Source organism: Triticum aestivum, chromosome 3A (genome assembly GCF_018294505.1).
Source record: "Triticum aestivum cultivar Chinese Spring chromosome 3A, IWGSC CS RefSeq v2.1, whole genome shotgun sequence".
NCBI lineage: Eukaryota > Viridiplantae > Streptophyta > Magnoliopsida > Poales > Poaceae > Triticum > Triticum aestivum.
The window spans coordinates 684,342,077-684,362,184 of record NC_057800.1 but is presented as its reverse complement, the minus strand read 5'-3'; the positions used below and the strand labels follow the sequence as shown (position 1 = coordinate 684,362,184).

The 20,108-nt window shown below is 43.3% G+C and overlaps 2 long non-coding RNA genes across 4 annotated transcripts; both read right to left on the bottom strand.

Moving 5' to 3' along the window:
- Positions 1 to 377: 377 nt before the first annotated feature.
- Positions 378 to 3,493, bottom strand: LOC123059075 (uncharacterized). 2 transcript variants are annotated; one of them, XR_006427364.1, is made up of 4 exons: positions 3,360 to 3,493; positions 2,355 to 2,509; positions 1,917 to 2,015; positions 378 to 651 (listed from the first exon to the last, which is right to left on the bottom strand). It is a non-coding gene; the product is annotated as an uncharacterized lncRNA (long non-coding RNA). The 2 variants fall into 2 exon arrangements; XR_006427363.1 differs by having other exon boundaries at positions 2,355 to 2,506; positions 3,360 to 3,491.
- An 8,149-nt stretch (positions 3,494 to 11,642) lies between these two features.
- Positions 11,643 to 15,253, bottom strand: LOC123059074 (uncharacterized). 2 transcript variants are annotated; one of them, XR_006427362.1, is made up of 4 exons: positions 14,719 to 15,253; positions 13,714 to 13,868; positions 13,276 to 13,374; positions 11,643 to 12,012 (listed from the first exon to the last, which is right to left on the bottom strand). It is a non-coding gene; the product is annotated as an uncharacterized lncRNA (long non-coding RNA). The 2 variants fall into 2 exon arrangements; XR_006427361.1 differs by having other exon boundaries at positions 11,645 to 12,012; positions 13,714 to 13,865.
- Positions 15,254 to 20,108: the final 4,855 nt, after the last annotated feature.

Below are 20,108 nucleotides of genomic sequence, written 5' to 3'. Positions count from 1 at the left end.
TCATGTATATCGCGTCATAATTTGACCACTGCACGCTCCATGACAGACCATCCTAAACCATCACGACCCATGACGGTTCTTAGCCGTCATGGATGGCAGTTAACTGACTTGCACATGACGGCGTTAACTTGTCTACCACATCATAATCTAACATGGAACCGACGTGGCAGCCCATGTAGTAATCAGCCCATCAAATTTGTTGGCCCATTAAACTTCTGCCCCGTCCAAGAGTGTTGGCACATATAATAATTAACCCAATTATGAGAATTTAGGCCCATTTAGGTACAACCCACTAATTTCAATCCAGGAGATTAGTCCACCTAACGTTTCTCTTGTCCATGAAAATTTAAGCAAATAATAATTTGATAGAAAATATATACTCATGTCATTCAAAACAAAAATACGTAAACACACTAGAAAATACATGTGCATGAGCAAAACAAAAATGACAAATTTTTTTATTTTACAAGCATATCTCGAAGAACACTATGCTACTCTATAATCAGCACCGCCCCCATCAAGCAAGGCCCAATGCTCGTCGGACATGAATCACGGGTCATCCCACATTCCTGGCCGTTAGATCCACCCATCCACACCAAAGTCTTTAGAACACATGTCTTCGTTGTTGAAGATGCTGCCATAAAACAATATCTGCCACATGATGAAAAATATGTCACGATATAAAATATTACAGCCAGTAGGTTAAACTAGAAGTAACTTACTACTCCCTTCGTTCCTAAATATAAGTCTTTTTAGAGATTCGAATATGGACTACATACGAACGAATATAGCTGTATTTTAAAGTGTAGATTCACTCATTTTGCTCCGTATGTGGTCCATATAAAAATTTCTAAAAAGCCTTACATTTAGGAAGGAAGGGAGTACACATTATCAAGTCCTATATTTTTTTTTCACTCCCACGATGCAATAGTGCAACAAAATCAATCGTGTGAAAAGAAACAACTGATGGTAACAAAAAGGAATGATGAGCATACATATGTCAATGGAGTTGGTAGTATACTCCACTGTGCTTATTTGACATGAAGTTCCAGGCTATCACTACACTAAATCTGAATCATGCTATGAAAACATTCTGAAATTTCCTACGATGCAGTCTCTCAGGTGCTGCGAAATATAAAGTATGTGAAACTCTGGAAAAGTATGAAAGGAAAGTCAAGAGAAGGCGCTTTTGTACCCACTATAAGAAATAAATAACATAAGCAATACTTTTTATTCTGGTAATGAAGGCAAACATCAAAACAGAAAGGAAATAAACTCTTTTTCATCTTAACTAGGTAATTGCACATGTGTTGCAACGGGGACAAATACATTTTAGGAGCATTGCCAACTTTTTTTTACTGATAAATCATTATTCTTCTTCATATCCACAGATTGAATTAGGAGAAACATTGTCATTAGAGCACTCTGAATTGAAAACACTTTATGTAGTTCTTATATAGTTTCCATTCTATTGAAAGTTACAAGAGTAGGGTGTATTATTTTACATGACAGAGCCAATTTATCGCAAATGCAGCGATACTCACGGCTGATGTTGCTAATCTTGTTTAACATCTCACAACCTCATAACTAAGATCACTGCACCACATATTCTGCAAGTAACTAAGGCCAAGAATGCAGCCTGGTTACCTGCGGTGAGCCGCTAGTGCTCATAGTAAGTTACAGATGTGATTGCCCCGACCTTTAACAAATAACTAACAGCTCAAGATCATAATCTATTGGTATGCAGTTATCATAAAACAATCTGGGCAAGTCTAGCATTGATATTTGCGCACGTATTTAGTCTAGCAAATTTGAAACAAAAATAGTCAGGAAAACAACAAGGTCTATTTTTTATACACACAGTTGAATCAAATCAGTGCAGATTAAGAGGACTGTGTGGAACAAGGCATGCTCACATAATATTGGTTTGAAGGCAGATGACATGCCACAACAGTCAACAGCTTGGAGTTACGATTCCATTACACTGCTCAATCCGGCACACTCCTTGCTTTGGCCTGTTATACATCCAAGGCTTTAAAAAATCATACTGAATATTTACTATGCATAGATGCATTCTTTTTCTGCAGGATCACATCAAAGGAAATAAAAATCACGAGAGTAGAGCTCCTGTGAGTGTAACGTCATATTATCTGGATTAGCATTAGCTTGCCCTAATTAAATTATGTGTAATAGTGCAAGAGAATCAGACCCACAAAACCATCACAACTAATCAAGCTCAGACGTTCATCTCAGAAACTGAATCCACCTCTAAACTGAAGCAAAACATGATTTGTATTCAGATTGCAAGTGTCATCCAGATTTAGGGTTAAAGTGGGGAGAGGGGATAAGCTCACCACGGTAGGAGGGAAGGAAGACGCATCCATTGGTGAGCTTGTCCACGCGCTATAGGACACAGGAGACAAGCAGGTGCTGGACTTGCTGCTCCTCCTGCAGCGAAGGGAGCTCGTCATGGATGGACGCTTTGAGGAGGAGGACGTCCTGTACACTGCTGGATGCATGGAGAAGGCAATAGACATTAGTAGTACAGAAATGGATCCTAATAAATAGTTCATATTTGACAACACAAGCAACCTTTGTGAAATTTGATGATTCTCAAAAGAGAGAAAAACATTGTCCAAGAAATCGAGAAACAGAAGCCAAATGCTAGATAGAAGCATAACCTTTCATTCAGGGAGCATAAGAGGTAGCAAAAGCAGCAGCAGGTAATCCTTATAACTAGAGGCTAAGCATCCAGTTTTGGCTACAGTTAGCTATACTTCATAGCAACTAACACCGGCTAATAAAAAGCAGCAAAAGTACTAGATACCTATGAGGGTGCAAACTTGGTGGCAGTCAGTTGGCAAGCCTCGTGGATCTGGGGATCATTTATTTCTACAAGTACAACTAGCAAGCACTTGTCTGTTATCGGAGCCATTACATTTGCACCGGTATCATAATAAAAATGTAATATAAAATCCTGGTGTTGTGCACTAGCACTATAGCAACAGTACTTATCAGCAATTACATTTGGTTCTTAAAAAATGAAAAAAGGAAGAATTGCATCCTCAATCAAGTATGCTGGCAGTATGAATTTGTGGCTCCAAGTGAGTCAGCAATCAGTCGTACTGTTTGTTAAAAGAGTATCTTGTCCATGTGTAGAAACAAATACAGAAACTGGTCTTGATAATATTTGGCTTATCCAATAACAGATTAAAGTGCATATTTGATAGTACAAGCAACAATTTTACCCAAAATTAAAAACAATACTACCAAGCTACAGACTGACCATATCCAGCACAAGCAATTTGTCCCATCAAATGTTTACTCCGGGCAATATAGGCATAGCAGCATAACCTTACCTAGTGCCATGGCCATTGTTCAGGGGCGGGGTGTGCTTATGCTGTACTGGCGCTCGTCCTAGGATTTTGCGGATGAGGAGCAGCACCGGTATTCGCCACAACCGTCGTCGACCAAGACAAGCCGCGGTGCCGGCCGTCGTCCCAGACCGACGGCTGCAAGGTGCGCCGCATCCGTGGATCCTGCCGGAGGAGTTCCCCCGCGCCGCCCTACTCGAGGTGGACCATCAGGAGGCAAGAGCGCGCGAGGGGGCGCTGCAGATGATGGAGAAGAGCTGCCAGAGGACGCCGGAGATGCGCCGACGACAAAGGCTATGCCGAAGGCCGAAACCCTAGATCGGGTGTGTGTTTTGGGCGAGCGGTAGAGGCTAAGAGGGGAAAATCTTGCCGGAGGGGAGGATGCACCCGAGCGAGGGGAGCTCGATGGTGTGCTCATCGCCGGGGATAGCCGCTAGAATCGCCGGAATCGGTAGCGGGCAGTCCTGGCGGCTGAGGGGGAGAAGAGAATGGGGATTAGGGTTAGATGGGTCTGGATTGTGGGTTAAATAGGATGGCTTGAAATTTTTCCCACCGGCCGCGTCCGCGACTTAAAATTTGGGATGTCCACGCGCGCACTTGAAATTTCTAGCGCGTCTTCCTTTCATTTTTAATTACCGACGTGGCATATGGGTCGAATCTACGCATGACACATCAGCACGAGCCATCGATGACGGTCCGGATGGTAGGCCCAGCAAGTCGATCGATGACAAATTCTGTGACGGTTCATCGATGTTCATCATAAAAGGGCTATCTTTTTGAGAGGGCACTCACATCCTACTGATCGATGATGATTTTCATGACGGATAAGAAAAATCGTCATCGACTATGACGATTTCTGAGAACGTCATCAGGAATCCATCATGTATTAATAGATTTCTTATAGTGATGGGCATCCAGGTCCCGTTATTGGTTATTGACCGGAGACGTATCTTGGTCATGTCTACATTGTTCTCGAACCCGTAGGGGCCGCACGCTTAAGGTTTCGATGACCGTTATATTATGAGTTTATATGTTTTGATGTACCGAAGGTTGTTCGGAGTCCCGGATGAGATCACGGACATGACGAGGAGTCTCGAAATGGTCGAGACATAAAGATTGATATATTGGAAGCCTATGTTTGGATATCGGAAGTGTTCCGGGTGAAATCGGGATTTTATCGGAGTACCGGGAGGTTACCGGAACCCCCCGGGAGCTATATGGGCCTTAGTGGGCCTTAGTGGAAGAAGAGGAGAGGCGGCCAGGGCTGGGCCGCGCGCCCCTCCCCCTAGTCCGAATAGGACAAGGAGAGAGAGGGGGCCGGCGCCCCCTCCTTCTCTCTCTCTTTTCCACCTCGTGAATCCTATTCCAACTAGGATTGGGGGAGAAGTCCTACTCCCGGAGGGAGTAGGACTCCTCCTGGCGCGCCCTATGATGGCCGGCCGGCCTCCCCCCTTGAACCTTTATATACGGAGGCAGGGGCACCCCAGAGACACACAAGTTGATCCACGTGATCATATTCTTAGCCGTGTGCGGCGCCCCCTTCCACCATAGTCCTCGATAATATTGTAGCGGTGCTTAGGCGAAGCCCCCGCGACGGTGGTACATCAAGATCGTCACCACGCCGTCGTGCTGATGGAACTCTTCCCCGACACTTTGCTGGATCGGAGTCCGGGGATCGTCATCGAGCTGAACGTGTGCTAGAACTCGGAGGTGTCGTAGTTTCGGTGCTTGATCGGTCGGGCCGTGGAGACGTACGACAACATCAACCAAACGCTTCTGTTGTCGATCTACAAGGGTACGTAGATCACACTCTCCCCTCTCGTTGCTATACATCACCATGATCTTGCGTGTGCGTAGGAATTTTTTTGAAATTACTACGTTCCCCAACAGTGGTATCAGAGCCTTGGTTTTGTGTGTTGATGTTATATGCACGAGTAGAACACAAGTGAGTTGTGGGCAATATAAGTCATACTTCTTACCAGCATGTCATACTTTGGTTCGGCGGTATTGTTGGACGAAGCGGCCCGGACCAACATTACGCGTATGCTTGCGCGAGACCGGTTCTCCCGACGTGCTTTGCACATAGGTGGCTTGCGGGTGACAGTTTCTCCAACTTTAGTTGAACCGAGTGTGACTACGCCCGGTCCTTGTGAAGGTTAAAACAACACCAACTTGACAAACTATCGTTGTGGTTTTGATGCGTAGGTAAGATTGGTTCTTGCTTAAGCCCATAGCAACCACGTAAAACTTGCAACAACAAAGTAGAGGACGTCTAACTTGTTTTTGCAGGGCATGTTGTGATGTGATATGGTCAAGACATGATGCTAAATTTTATTGTATGAGATGATCATGTTTTGCAACCGAGTTATCGGCAACTGGCAGGAGCCATATGGTTGTCGCTTTATTGTATGCAATGCAATCGCGCTGTAATGCTTTACTTTATCACTAAGCGGTAGCGATAGTCGTGGAAGCATAAGATTGGCGAGACGACAACGATGCTACGATGGAGATCAAGGTGTCGCACCGGTGACGATGGTGATCACGACGGTGCTTCGGAGATGGAGATCACAAGCACAAGATGATGATGGCCATATCATATCACTTATATTGATTGCATGTGATGTTTATCTTTTATGCATCTTATCTTACTTTGATTGACGGTAGCATTTTAAGATGATCTCTCACTAATTATCAAGAAGTGTTCTCCCTGAGTATGCACCATTGCGAAAGTTCTTCGTGCTGAGACACCACGTGATGATCGGGTGTGATAGGCTGTACGTTCAAATACAACGGGTGCAAAACAGTTGCACACGCGGAATACTCAGGTTATACTTGATGAGCCAAGCATATGCAGATATGGCATCGGAACACGGAGACCGAAAGGTCGAGCGTGAATCATATAGTAGATATGATCAACATAGTGATGTTCACCAATGAAACTACTCCATCTCACGTGATGATCGGACATGTTTTAGTTGATTTGGATCACGTAATCACTTAGAGGATTAGAGGGATGTCTATCTAAGTGGGAGTTCTTTAAGTAATTTGATTAATTGAACTTAAATTTATCATGAACTTAGTACCTGATAGTATCTTGCTTATGTATGTTTGATTGTAGATAGATGGCCCGTGTTGTTGTTCCGTTGAATTTTAATGCGTTCCTTGAGAAAGCAAAGTTGAAAGATGATGGTAGCAATTACACGGACTGGGTCCGTAACTTGAGGATTATCCTCATTGCTGCACAGAAGAATTACGTCCTGGAAGCACCGCTGGGTGCCAGGCCTGCTGCTGGAGCAACACCAGATGTTATGAACGTCTGGCAGAGCAAAGCTGATGACTACTCGATAGTTCAGTGTGCCATGATTTACGGCTTAGAATCGGGACTTCAACGACGTTTTGAACGTCATGGAGCATATGAGATGTTCCAGGAGTTGAAGTTAATATTTCAAGCAAATGCCCGGATTGAGAGATATGAAGTCTCCAATAAGTTCTATAGCTGCAAGATGGAGGAGAACAGTTCTGTCAGTGAGCATATACTCAAAATGTCTGGGTATAATAATCACTTGATTCAGATGGGAGTTAATCTTCCAGATGATTGCATCATTGACAGAATTCTCCAATCACTGCCACCAAGCTACAAGAGCTTCGTGATGAACTATAATATGCAAGGGATGAATAAGACTATTCCCGAGCTCTTCGCAATGCTGAAAGCTGCGGAGGTAGAAATCAAAAAGGAGCATCAAGTGTTGATGGTTAACAAGACCACTAGTTTCAAGAAAAAGGGCAAAGGGAAGAAGAAGGGGAACTTCAAGAAGAACAACAAGCAAGTTGTTGCTCAAGAGAAGAAACCCAAGTCTGGACCTAAGCCTGAAACTGAGTGCTTCTACTGCAAGCAGACTGGTCACTGGAAGCGGAACTGCCCCAAGTATTTGGCGGATAAGAAGGATGGCAAGGTGAATAAAGGTATATGTGATATACATGTTATTGATGTGTACCTTACTAATGCTCGCAGTAGCACCTGGGTATTTGATACTGGTTCTGTTGCTAATATTTGCAACTCGAAACAGGGACTACGGATTAAGCGAAGATTGGCTAAGGACGAGGTGACGATGCGCGTGGGAAACGGTTCCAAAGTCGATGTGATCGCGGTCGGCACGCTACCTCTACATCTACCTTCGGGATTAGTATTAGACCTAAATAATTGTTATTTGGTGCCAGCGTTGAGCATGAACATTATATCTGGATCTTGTTTAATGCGAGACGGTTATTCATTTAAATCAGAGAATAATGGTTGTTCTATTTATATGAGTAATATCTTTTATGGTCATGCACCCTTGAAGAGTGGTCTATTCTTATTGAATCTCGATAGTAGTGACACACATATTCATAATGTTGAAGCCAAAAGATGCAGAGTTGATAATGATGGTGCAACTTATTTGTAGCACTGCCGTTTAGGTCATATTGGTGTAAAGCGCATGAAGAAACTCCATACTGATGGACTTTTGGAACCACTTGATTATGAATCACTTGGTACTTGCGAACCGTGCCTCATGGGCAAGATGACTAAAACACCGTTCTCCGGTACTATGGAGAGAGCAACAGATTTGTTGGAAATCATACATACAGATGTATGTGGTCCGATGAATATTGAGGCTCATGGCGGATATCTTTATTTTCTCACCTTCACAGATGACTTAAGCAGATATGGGTATATCTACTTAATGAAACATAAGTCTGAAACATTTGAAAAGTTCAAAGAATTTCAGAGTGAAGTTGAAAATCATCGTAACAAGAAAATAAAGTTTCTATGATCTGATCGTGGAGGAGAATATTTGAGTTACGAGTTTGGTGTACATTTGAAACAATGTGGAATAGTTTCGCAACTCACGCCACCCAGAACACCACAGCGTAATGGTGTGTCTGAACGTCGTAATCGTACTTTACTAGATATGGTGCGATCTATGATGTCTCTTACTGATTTACCGCTATCGTTTTGGGGTTATGCTTTAGAGACGGCCGCATTCACGTTAAATAGGACACCATCAAAATCCGTTGAGACGACGCCTTATGAACTATGGTTTGGCAAGAAACCAAAGTTGTCGTTTCTGAAAGTTTGGGGCTGCGATGCTTATGTGAAAAAGCTTCAACCTGATAAGCTCGAACCCAAATCGGAGAAATGTGTCTTCATAGGATATCCAAAGGAAACTATTGGATACACCTTCTATCACAGATCCGAAGGCAAGACTTTTGTTGCTAAGTTCGGAAACTTTCTGGAGAAGGAGTTTCTCTCGAAAGATGTGAGTGGGAGGAAAGTAGAACTTGACGAGGTAACTGTACCTGCTCCCTTATTGGAAAGTAGTACATCATAGAAACCTGTTTCTGCGACACCTACACCAATTAGTGAGGAAGCTAATGATAATGATCATGAAACTTCAGGACAAGATACTACTGAACCTCGTAGATCAACCAGAGTGAGATCCGCGCCAGAGTGGTACGGTAATCCTCTTCTGGAGGTCATGCTGCTAGATCATGATGAACCTACGAACTATGAAGAAGCGATGGTGAGCCCAGATTCCGCAAAATGGCTTGAAGCCATGAAATCTGAGATGGGATCCATGTATGAGAACAAAGTATGGACTTTGGTTGACTTGCCCGATGATCGGCAAGCAATTGAGAATAAATGGATCTTCAAGAAGAAGACTGACGCTGACGGTAATATTACTGTCTACAAAGCTCGACTTGTTGCAAAAGGGTTTCGGCAAGTTCAAGGGGTTGACTACGATGAGACCTTCTCACCCGTAGCGATGCTTAAGTCTGTCCGAATCATGTTAGCAATTGCCACATTTTATGATTATGAAATTTGGCAGATGGATGTCAAAACTGCATTCCTGAATGGATTTCTGGAAGAAGAGTTGTATATGATGCAACCGGAAGGTTTTGTCGATCCAAAGGGAGCTAATAAAGTGTGCAAGCTCCAGCGATCCATTTATGGAATGGTGCAAGCCTCTCGGAGTTGGAATAAATGCTTTGATAGTGTGATCAAAGCATTTGGTTTTATACAGACTTTCGGAGAAGCCTGTATTTACAAGAAAGTGAGTGGGAGCTCTGTAGCATTTCTGATATTATATGTGGATGACATATTACTAATTGGAAATAATATAGAATTTCTGGATAGCATAAAAGGATACTTGAATAAGAGTTTTTCAATGAAAGACCTCGGTGAAGCTGCTTACATATTAGGCATAAAGATCTATAGAGATAGATCAAGACGCTTAATTGGACTTTCACAAAGCACATACCTTGACAAGATTTTGAAGAAGTTCAAAATGGATCAAGCAAAGAAAGGGTTCTTGCCTGTGTTACAAGGTGTGAAGTTGAGTCAGACTCAATGCCCGACCACTGCAGAAGATAGAGAGAAAATGAAAGATGTTCCCTATGCTTCAGCCATAGGCTCTATCATGTATGCAATGCTGTGTACCAGACCTGATGTGTGCCTTGCTATAAGTTTAGCAGGGAGGTACCAAAGTAATCCAGGAGTGGATCACTGGACAGCGGTCAAGAACATCCCGAAGTACCTGAAAAGGACTAAGGATATGTTTCTCGTATATGGAGGTGACAAAGAGCTCATCGTAAACGGTTACGTTGATGCAAGCTTTGACACTGATCCGGACGATTCTAAATCGCAAACCGAATACGTGTTTACATTAAACGGTGGAGCTGTCAGTTGGTGCAGTTCTAAACAAAGCATCGTGGCGGGATCTACATGTGAAGCGGAGTACATAGCTGCTTCGGAAGCAGCAAACGAAGGAGTCTGGATGAAGGAGTTCATATCCAATCTAGGTGTCATACCTAGTGCATCGGGTCCAATGAAAATCTTTTGTGACAATACTGGTGCAATTGCCTTGGCGAAGGACTCCAGGTTTCATAAAAGAACCAAGCACATCAAAAGACGCTTCAATTCCATCCGGGATCTAGTCCAGGTGGGAGACATAGAGATTTGCAAGATACATATGGAGCTGAATGTAGCAGACCCGTTGACTAAGCCTCTTCCACGGGCAAAACATGATCAACACCAAAGCTCCATGGGTGTTATAATCATTACTATGTAATCTAGATTATTGACTCTAGTGCAAGTGGGAGACTAAAGGAAATATGCCCTAGAGGCAATAATAAAGTTATTATTTATTTCCTTATATCATGATAAAAGTTTATTATTCATGCTAGAATTGTATTAACCGGAAACATAATACATGTGTGAATACATAGACAAACAGAGTGTCACTAGTATGCCTCTACTTGACTAGCTCGTTAATCAAAGATGGTTATGTTTCCTAACCATGGACAAAGAGTTGTCATTTGATTAACGGGATCACATCATTAGTTGAATGATCTGATTGACATGACCCATTCCATTAGCTTAGCACCCGATCGTTTAGTATGTTGCTATTGCTTTCTTCATGACTTATACATGTTCCTATGACTATGAGATTATGTAACTCCCGTGTGCCGGAGGAACACTTTGTGTGCACCCAAACGTCACAACGTAACTGGGTGATTATAAAGGTGCTCTACAGGTGTCTCCAAAGGTACATGTTGGGTTGACGTATTTCGAGATTAGGATTTGTCACTCCGATCGTCGGAGAGGTATCTCAGGGCCCTCTCGGTAATGCACATCACTTAAGCCTTGCAAGCATTGCAACTAATGAGTTAGTTGCGGGATGATGTATTACGCAACGAGTAAAGAGACTTTCCGGTAACGAGATTGAACTAGGTATTGGATACCGACGATCGAATCTCGGGCAAGTAACATATCGATGACAAAGGGAACAACGTATGTTGTTATGCGGTCTGACCGATAAAGATCTTCGTAGAATATGTAGGAGCCAATATGCACTACAAGAAATCTGTTAATACGTGACAGTTCCAATCCGTCACCGACCTGCACAAAACTATGATGCAGAGGCATACGTGACGGAATTGAAATCCGTCATGTATATCGCGTCATAATTTGACCACTGCACGCTCCATGACGGACCATCCTAAACCATCACGACCCATGACGGTTCTTAGCCGTCATGGATGGCAGTTAACTGACTTGCACATGACGGCGCTAACTTGTCTACCACATCATAATCTAACATGGAACCGATGTGGCAGCCCATGTAGTAATCAGCCCATCAAATTTGTTGGCCCATTAAACTTCTGCCTCGTCCAAGAGTGTTGGCACATATAATAATTAACCCAATTATGAGAATTTAGGCCCATTTAGGTACAACCCACTAATTTCAATCCAGGAGATTAGTCCACCTAACGTTTCTCTTGTCCATGAAAATTTAAGCAAATAATAATTTGATAGAAAATATATACTCATGTCATTCAAAACAAAAATACGTAAACACACTAGAAAATACATGTGCATGAGCAAAACAAAAATGACAAATTTTTTTATTTTACAAGCATATCTCGAAGAACACTATGCTACTCTATAATCAGCACCGCCCCCATCAAGCAAGGCCCAATGCTCGTCGGACATGAATCACGGGTCATCCCACATTCCTGGTCGTTAGATCCACCCATCCACACCAAAGTCTTTAGAACACATGTCTTCGTTGTTGAAGATGCTGCCATAAAACAATATCTGCCACATGATGAAAAATATGTCACAATATAAAATATTACAGCCAGTAGGTTAAACTAGAAGTAACTTACTACTCCCTTCGTTCCTAAATATAGGTCTTTTTAGAGATTCGAATATGGACTACATACGAACGAATATAGCTGTATTTTAAAGTGTAGATTCACTCATTTTGCTCCGTATGTGGTCCATATAAAAATTTCTAAAAAGCCTTACATTTAGGAAGGAAGGGAGTACACATTATCAAGTCCTATATTTTTTTCACTCCCACGATGCAATAGTGCAACAAAATCAATCGTGTGAAAAGAAACAACTGATGGTAACAAAAAGGAATGATGAGCATACATATGTCAATGGAGTTGGTAGTATACTCCACTGTGCTTATTTGACATGAAGTTCCAGGCTATCACTACACTAAATCTGAATCATGCTATGAAAACATTCTAAAATTTCCTACGATGCAGTCTCTCAGGTGCTGCGAAATATAAAGTATGTGAAACTCTGAAAAAGTATGAAAGGAAAGTCAAGAGAAGGCGCTTTTGTACCCACTATAAGAAATAAATAACATAAGCAATACTTTTTATTCTGGTAATGAAGGCAAACATCAAAACAGAAAGGAAATAAACTCTTTTTCATCTTAACTAGGTAATTGCACATGTGTTGCAACGGGGACAAATACATTTTAGGAGCATTGCCAACTTTTTTTTACTGATAAATCATTGTTCTTCTTCATATCCACAGATTGAATTAGGAGAAACATTGTCATTAGAGCACTCTGAATTGAAAACACTTTATGTAGTTCTTATATAGTTTCCATTCTATTGAAAGTTACAAGAGTAGGGTGTATTATTTTACATGACAGAGCCAATTTATCGCAAATGCAGCGATACTCATGGCTGATGTAGCTAATCTTGTTTAACATCTCACAACCTCATAACTAAGATCACTGCACCACATATTCTGCAAGTAACTAAGGCCAAGAATGCAGCCTGGTTACCTGCGGTGAGCCGCTAGTGCTCATAGTAAGTTACAGATGTGATTGCCCCGACCTTTAACAAATAACTAACAGCTCAAGATCATAATCTATTGGTATGCAGTTATCATAAAACAATCTGGGCAAGTCTAGCATTGATATTTGCGCACGTATTTAGTCTAGCCAATTTGAAACAAAAATAGTCAGGAAAACAGCAAGGTCTATTTTCTATACACACAGTTGAATCAAATCAGTGCAGATTAAGAGGACTGTGTGGAACAAGGCATGCTCACATAATATTGGTTTGAAGGCAGATGACATGCCACAACAGTCAACAGCTTGGAGTTACGATTCCATTACACTGCTCAATCCGGCACACTCCTTGCTTTGGCCTGTTATACATCCAAGGCTTTAAAAAATCGTACTGAATATTTACTATGCATAGATGCATTCTTTTTCTGCAGGATCACATCAAAGGAAATAAAAATCACGAGAGTAGAGCTCCTGTGAGTGTAACGTCATATTATCTGGATTAGCATTAGCTTGCCCTAATTAAATTATGTGTAATAGTGCAAGAGAATCAGACCCACAAAACCATCACAACTAATCAAGCTCAGACGTTCATCTCAGAAACTAAATCCACCTCTAAACTGAAGCAAAACATGATTTGTATTCAGATTGCAAGTGTCATCCAGATTTAGGGTTAAAGTGGGGAGAGGGGATAAGCTCACCACGGTAGGAGGGAAGGAAGACGCATCCATTGGTGAGCTTGTCCACGCGCTATAGGACACAGGAGACAAGCAGGTGCTGGACTTGCTGCTCCTCCTGCAGCGAAGGGAGCTCGTCATGGATGGACGCTTTGAGGAGGAGGACGTCCTGTACACTGCTGGATGCATGGAGAAGGCAATAGACATTAGTAGTACAGAAATGGATCCTAATAAATAGTTCATATTTGACAACACAAGCAACCTTTGTGAAATTTGATGATTCTCAAAAGAGAGAAAAACATTGTCCAAGAAATCGAGAAACAGAAGCCAAATGCTAGATAGAAGCATAACCTTTCATTCAGGGAGCATAAGAGGTAGCAAAAGCAGCAGCAGGTAATCCTTATAACTAGAGGCTAAGCATCCAGTTTTGGCTACAGTTAGCTATACTTCATAGCAACTAACACCGGCTAATAAAAAGCAGCAAAAGTACTAGATACCTATGAGGGTGCAAACTTGGTGGCAGTCAGTTGGCAAGCCTCGTGGATCTAGGGATCATTTATTTCTACAAGTACAACTAGCAAGCACTTGTCTGTTATCGGAGCCATTACATTTGCACCGGTATCATAATAAAAATGTAATATAAAATCCTGGTGTTGTGCACTAGCACTATAGCAACAGTACTTATCAGCAATTACATTTGGTTCTTAAAAAATGAAAAAAGGAAGAATTGCATCCTCAATCAAGTATGCTGGCAGTATGAATTTGTGGCTCCAAGTGAGTCAGCAATCAGTCGTACTGTTTGTTAAAAGAGTATTTTGTCCATGTGTAGAAACAAATACAGAAACTGGTCTTGATAATATTTGGCTTATCCAATAACAGATTAAAGTGCATATTTGATAGTACAAGCAACAATTTTACCCAAAATTAAAAACAAGACTACCAAGCTACAGACTGACCATATCCAGCACAAGCAATTTGTCCCATCAAATGTTTACTCCGGGCAATATAGGCATAGCAGCATAACCTTACCTAGTGCCATGGCCATTGTTCAGGGGCGGGGCGTGCTTATGCTGTACTGGCGCTCGTCCTAGGATTTTGCGAATGAGGAGCAGCACCGGTATTCGCCACAACCGTCGTCGACCAAGACAAGCCGCGGTGCCGGCCCTCGTCCCAGACCGACGGCTGCAGGGTGCGCCGCGTCCGTGGATCCTGCGGGAGGAGTTCCCCCGCGCCGCCCTACTCGAGGTGGACCATCAGGAGGCAAGAGCGCGCGAGGGGGCGCTGCAGATGATGGAGAAGAGCTGCCAGAGGACGCCGGAGATGCGCCGACGACAAAGGCTATGCCGAAGGCCGAAACCCTAGATCGGGTGTGTGTTTTGGGCGAGCGGTAGAGGCTGAGAGGGGAAAATCTTGCCGGAGGGGAGGATGCACCCGAGCGAGGGGAGCTCGATGGTGTGCTCATCGCCAGGGATAGCCGCTAGAATCGCCGGAATCGGTAGCGGGCAGTCCTGGCGGCTGAGGGGGAGAAGAGAATGGGGATTAGGGTTAGATGGGTCTGGATTGTGGGTTAAATAGGATGGCTTGAAATTTTTCCCACCGGCCGCGTCCGCGACTTAAAATTTGGGATGTCCACGCGCGCACTTGAAATTTCTAGCGCGTCTTCCTTTCATTTTTAATTACCGACGTGGCATATGGGTCGAATCTACGCATGACACATCAGCACGAGCCATCGATGACGGTCCGGATGGTAGGCCCAGCAAGTCGATCGATGACAAATTCTGTGACGGTTCATCGATGTTCATCATAAAAGGGCTATCTTTTTGAGAGGGCACTCACATCCTACTGATCGATGACGATTTTCATGACGGATAAGAAAAATCGTCATCGACTATGACGATTTCTGAGAACGTCATCAGGAATCCATCATGTATTAATAGATTTCTTATAGTGATGGGCATCCAGGTCCCGTTATTGGTTATTGACCGGAGACGTATCTTGGTCATGTCTACATTGTTCTCGAACCCGTAGGGGCCGCACGCTTAAGGTTTCGATGACCGTTATATTATGAGTTTATACGTTTTGATGTACCGAAGGTTGTTCGGAGTCCCGGATGAGATCATGGACATGACGAGGAGTCTCGAAATGGTCGAGACATAAAGATTGATATATTGGAAGCCTATGTTTGGATATCGGAAGTGTTCCGGGTGAAATCGGGATTTTATCGGAGTACCGGGAGGTTACCGGAACCCCCCGGGAGCTATATGGGCCTTAGTGGGCCTTAGTGGAAGAAGAGGAGAGGCGGCCAGTGCTGGGCCGCGCGCCCCTCCCCCTAGTCTGAATAGGACAAGGAGAGAGAGGGGGCGGGCGCCCCCTCCTTCTCTCTCTCTTTTCCACCTCGCGAATCCTATTCCAACTAGGATTGGGGGAGAAGTCCTACTCCCGGAGGGAGTAGGACTCCTCCTGGCGCGCCCTATGATGGCCGGCCGGCCTCCCCCCTTGAACCTTTATATACGGAGGCAGGGGCACCCCAGAGACACACAAGTTGATCCCCGTGATCATATTCTTAGCCGTGTGCGGCGCCCCCTTCCACCATAGTCCTCGATAATATTGTAGCGGTGCTTAGGCGAAGCCCCCGCGACGGTGGTACATCAAGATCGTCACCACGCCGTCGTGCTGATGGAACTCTTCCCCGACACTTTGCTGGATCGGAGTCCGGGGATCGTCATCGAGCTGAACGTGTGCTAGAACTCGGAGGTGCCGTAGTTTCCGTGCTTGATCGGTCGGGCCGTGGAGACGTACGACTACATCAACCAAACGCTTCCGTTGTCGATCTACAAGGGTACGTAGATCACACTCTCCCCTCTCGTTGCTATACATCACCATGATCTTGCGTGTGCGTAGGAATTTTTTTGAAATTACTACGTTCCCCAACAGTGGTATCAGAGCCTTGGTTTTGTGTGTTGATGTTATATGCACGAGTAGAACACAAGTGAGTTGTGGGCAATATAAGTCATACTGCTTACCAGCATGTCATACTTTGGTTCGGCGGTATTGTTGGACGAAGCGGCCCGGACCGACATTACGCGTATGCTTGCGCGAGACCGGTTCTCCCGACGTGCTTTGCACATAGGTGGCTTGCGGGTGACAGTTGCTCCAACTTTAGTTGAACCGAGTGTGACTACGCCCGGTCCTTGCGAAGGTTAAAACAACACCAACTTGACAAACTATCGTTGTGGTTTTGATGCGTAGGTAAGATTGGTTCTTGCTTAAGCCCATAGCAACCACGTAAAACTTGCAACAACAAAGTAGAGGACGTCTAACTTGTTTTTGCAGGGCATGTTGTGATGTGATATGGTCAAGACATGATGCTAAATTTTATTGTATGAGATGATCATGTTTTGCAACCGAGTTATCGGCAACTGGCAGGAGCCATATGGTTGTCGCTTTATTGTATGCAATGCAATCGCGCTGTAATGCTTTACTTTATCACTAAGCGGTAGTGATAGTCGTGGAAGCATAAGATTGGCGAGACGACAACGATGCTACGATGGAGATCAAGGTGTCGCACCGGTGACGATGGTGATCACGACGGTGCTTCGGAGATGGAGATCACAAGCACAAGATGATGATGGCCATATCATATCACTTATATTGATTGCATGTGATGTTTATCTTTTATGCATCTTATCTTACTTTGATTGACGGTAGCATTTTAAGATGATCTCTCACTAATTATCAAGAAGTTTTCTCCCTGAGTATGCACCGTTGCAAAAGTTCTTCGTACTGAGACACCACGTGATGATCGGGTGTGATAGGCTCTACGTTCAAATACAACGGGTGCAAAACAGTTGCACACGCGGAATACTCAGGTTATACTTGACGAGCCAAGCATATGCAGATATGGCCTCGGAACACGGAGACCGAAAGGTCGAGCGTGAATCATATAGTAGATATGATCAACATAGTGATGTTCACCAATGAAACTACTCAATCTCACGTGATGATCGGACATGTTTTAGTTGATTTGGATCACGTGATCACTTAGAGGATTAGAGGGATGTCTATCTAAGTGGGAGTTCTTTAAGTAATTTGATTAATTGAACTTAAATTTATCATGAACTTAGTACCTGATTGTATCTTGCTTATGTATGTTTGATTGTAGATAGATGGCCCGTGCTGTTGTTCCATTGAATTTTAATGCGTTCCTTGAGAAAGCAAAGTTGAAAGATGATGGTAGAAATTACACGGACTGGGTCCGTAACTTGAGGATTATCCTCATTGCTGCACAGAAGAATTACGTCCTGGAAGCACCGCTGGGTGCCAGGCCTGCTGCTGGAGCAACACCAGATGTTATGAACGTCTGGCAGAGCAAAGCTGATGACTACTCGATAGTTCAGTGTGCCATGCTTTACGGCTTAGAATCGGGACTTCAACGACGTTTTGAACGTCATGGAGCATATGAGATGTTCCAGGAGTTGAAGTTAATATTTCAAGCAAATGCCCGAATTGAGAGATATGAAGTCTCCAATAAGTTCTATAGCTGCAAGATGGAGGAGAACAGTTCTGTCAGTGAGCATATACTCAAAATGTCTGGGTATAATAATCACTTGATTCAGATGGGAGTTAATCTTCCAGATGATTGCGTCATTGACAGAATTCTCCAATCACTGCCACCAAGCTACAAGAGCTTCGTGATGAACTATAATATGCAAGGGATGAATAAGACTATTCCCGAGCTCTTCGCAATGCTGAAAGCTGCGGAGGTAGAAATCAAAAAGGAGCATTAAGGTATGATGGTTAACAAGACCACTAGTTTCAAGAAAAAGGGCAAAGGGAAGAAGAAGGGGAACTTCAAGAAGAACAACAAGCAAGTTGCTGCTCAAGAGAAGAAACCCAAGTCTGGACCTAAGCCTGAAACTGAGTGCTTCTACTGCAAGCAGACTGGTCACTGGAAGCGGAACTGCCCCAAGTATTTGGCGGATAAGAAGGATGGCAAGGTGAACAAAGGTATATGTGATATACATGTTATTGATGTGTACCTTACTAATGCTCGCAGTAGCACCTGGGTATTTGATACTGGTTCTGTTGCTAATATTTGCAACTCGAAACAGGGACTACGGATTAAGCGAAGATTGGCTAAGGACGAGGTGACGATGCGCGTGGGAAACGGTTCCAAAGTCGATGTGATCGCGGTCGGCACGCTACCTCTACATCTACCTTCGGGATTAGTATTAGACCTAAATAATTGTTATTTGGTGCCAGCGTTGAGCATGAACATTATATCTGGATCTTGTTTAATGCGAGACGGTTATTCATTTAAATCAGAGAATAATGGTTGTTCTATTTATATGAGTAATATCTTTTATGGTCATGCACCCTTGAAGAGTGGTCTATTCTTATTGAATCTCGATAGTAGTGACACACATATTCATAATGTTGAAGCCAAAAGATGCAGAGTTGATAATGATGGTGCAACTTATTTGTGGCACTGCCGTTTAGGTCATATCGGTGTAAAGCGCATGAAGAAACTCCATACTGATGGACTTTTGGAACCACTTGATTATGAATCACTTGGTACTTGCGAACCGTGCCTCATGGGCAAGATGACTAAAACACCGTTCTCCGGTACTATGGAGAGAGCAACAGATTTGTTGGAAATCATACATACAGATGTATGTGGTCCGATGAATATTGAGGCTCGTGGCGGATATCGTTATTTTCTCACCTTCACAGATGACTTAAGCAGATATGGGTATATCTACTTAATGAAACATAAGTCTGAAACATTTGAAAAGTTCAAAGAATTTCAGAGTGAAGTTGAAAATCATCGTAACAAGAAAATAAAGTTTCTACGATCTGATCGTGGAGGAGAATATTTGAGTTACGAGTTTGGTGTACATTTGAAACAATGCGGAATAGTTTCGCAACTCACGCCACCCGGAACACCACAGCGTAATGGTGTGTCCGAACGTCGTAATCGTACTTTACTAGATATGGTGCGATCTATGATGTCTCTTACTGATTTACCGCTATCGTTTTGGGGTTATGCTTTAGAGACGGCCGCATTCACGTTAAATAGGGCACCATCAAAATCCGTTGAGACGACGCCTTATGAACTATGGTTTGGCAAGAAACCAAAGTTGTCGTTTCTGAAAGTTTGGGGCTGCGATGCTTATGTGAAAAAGCTTCAACCTGATAAGCTCGAACCCAAATCGGAGAAATGTGTCTTCATAGGATATCCAAAGGAAACTATTGGATACACCTTCTATCACAGATCCGAAGGCAAGACTTTTGTTGCTAAGTTCGGAAACTTTCTGGAGAAGGAGTTTCTCTCGAAAGATGTGAGTGGGAGGAAAGTAGAACTTGACGAGGTAACTGTACCTGCTCCCTTATTGGAAAGTAGTACATCACAGAAACCT